Raw genomic sequence first — 519 nt, forward strand, 5'->3', positions numbered from 1 at the left:
ACCCGCCGCTGCGGGGATGTCCCGCATCCCACCGTCCGTCGTCCCGCCCCCCCTCCCGGGACGGGCTTCTGTGCCTGGGGCATCTCCTGATACTTCTGTGGAAACATCTTCTGATTTGGGGTGCAGATGCCAGGAAACCGAGATGAGCAATTCCCACCGCACTTCATCTCGCAAGAGTTAATATTTGTGCAGCCTTTATTGCAAATAGCTACAGAGGGCGTAGGAGCGGATAATTAGACGTTGCCACCCGCCCGACGGAGCTCGAATCACTGGGGCACCGTGCGCGGAGGTAACCTGTGTCCCGGGGTAAGATCCGCATCTTACAGTCAGCTCAGCTGATGGTTTGGTTTTCCTTTGAGCAACGCCCGATCAAAGAAGCCCGTGTCACCGGCAGCTCCGGGGCTGCCCCCCCGGCCCGGCCCGGCCCCCTCCCCTGCACAACAGCACTAACCCCGCACACACCCCTCGCTCCGGTTCCCGACCCTTCAGGCTTGCCCCGGGTGTGTGGCCGCCCACCGG

The sequence above is a fragment of the Charadrius vociferus genome, unplaced genomic scaffold (assembly GCF_000708025.1).
Source record: "Charadrius vociferus isolate BGI_N301 unplaced genomic scaffold, ASM70802v2 scaffold436, whole genome shotgun sequence".
NCBI lineage: Eukaryota > Metazoa > Chordata > Aves > Charadriiformes > Charadriidae > Charadrius > Charadrius vociferus.